Here is a 1,581-nt window from a genome sequence, read left to right as displayed (position 1 = left end):
ACATATAGGCTTTTGTAGTACAACCCAGTGATTGTTTGGATTTCCTCACTGTCTGTAATTTTGTCCCCTTTTCATTTCTGATTTTGCTGATTTGGATAGTTTCTCTCTGCCTTTTAGTTAGTTTGGCTAAAGGTTTGTCTATCTTGTTGATTTTCTCAAAGAACCAGCTCTTGGTTTCATTGATTCTTTGAATAGTTTTATTTGTTTCTAATTGATTGATTTCAAGCCTGAATTTGATTATTTCCAGCCATCTGCTCCTCTTGGGTGTATTTGCTTCTTTTTTTTCTAGGTCTTTCAGTTGGGCCATTAAGTTGCTTGTATGAGAAAAATTACAGAATGCTCCATGAATTTGCGTGTCATCCTTGCACAGGGGCCATGCTAAACTTCTCTGTATCATTTCTATTTTAGTGTATGTGCAGCCAAAGTGAGCACCATGTTGACTCTTTTATATGCGAACAACTCTGGAACTGACTGGGATATAAAAATGTCTCCAGTCAGAACTTCAACAATACATGGGAAATAAATCCTTGGCTACAATATCCTCTAAATTTATTATACCATTCTTTTAATTGGCATAAAATCACTTTATAGTTTAGTTTTATCTTACATATCTCGTACATTTATAATTTTAGGACTGTGTAATATGTGTGGGAAAATGTATGTTTGTAGAACATAAGGACCAGATACTGGTGAAGCTGTATCAAACCAGGCAGAATGCATCCTTCCAGCATGCTGAGGCATTGAAACATCTGTTCCAGCATCATGCATGTTCCAGTATTCTGCTTGTTTCTGTCTCAACTGCTTCAATTGTTGTTTCTCATCAAAGCCTGCTTCTGAGAGCTTTGAAGAAAGCTACTAATCTTAATTGATCCAGCATTTTATTCTGTTCCAAACAGGACTTCTATTAAGCCTGAAATTTCTCAACATTCAGAGACTGGACCACAAATGTTAATGCTTGCTTAATTAACCAGTTTCCTTTGGGCCCCCTAACAGGATTTCTGTGTGTCCAAAAAGTCAGCTAGAAAAAATTCATGAAAATGATGTCCAATTTCCTTTAAGGGAGGTTGAGTATCTTTTGTGGGGTTCTCTTGGGCTATGCATGTTTATTGTCATTGTGAGATGGATATAAGTTTTTAATAATCTTGTTCAATGAGAAAATAAGGTTAAATGTTACATAATGCAAGTTGATTGTTAGTTAGTTAACTCAGTTATATCAGACACTAGTCTAATTTATCCAGGATTATACATCCTAAGATTAACAGACAGATATGATTATATAAAAATAGGTAGTCTTCAAAAGCTTCATAGACCTACAGATTGTGGCATTTAAAAATGCCTTTACTATTTTAAAGATTCTTTGCCAAGGAGACAGGTTATCTCCTGGGCAGCACCCAGCCTACTTCAAAGAAGATGATCAGTGTCAAAGAACCTCCATATGGAGATGCCTTCAAATATGGCAAATGAGCCACCTGGGGAAAAAGAAAATGCTCTCTTTAGCAACGAATAGAATTCTGCCAAAAATGGGCATGCTTAAATGCAGGACAAACTGATGGCTGAACTCTGCCAAGACAGTGTAAACAA

The 1,581-nt window shown here is 36.2% G+C and overlaps 1 non-coding gene across 1 annotated transcript; it reads right to left on the bottom strand.

Moving 5' to 3' along the window:
- Positions 1-325: 325 nt before the first annotated feature.
- LOC132650157 (U6 spliceosomal RNA) lies at positions 326-432 on the bottom strand. The gene has a single exon (XR_009588552.1). It is a non-coding gene; the product is annotated as a U6 spliceosomal RNA (small nuclear RNA).
- Positions 433-1,581: the final 1,149 nt, after the last annotated feature.

This window comes from Meriones unguiculatus, chromosome X (genome assembly GCF_030254825.1).
Source record: "Meriones unguiculatus strain TT.TT164.6M chromosome X, Bangor_MerUng_6.1, whole genome shotgun sequence".
Lineage (NCBI taxonomy): Eukaryota > Metazoa > Chordata > Mammalia > Rodentia > Muridae > Meriones > Meriones unguiculatus.
Note: the sequence above shows the minus strand (reverse complement) of the source record. Positions and strands in the feature narration are given on the sequence as shown.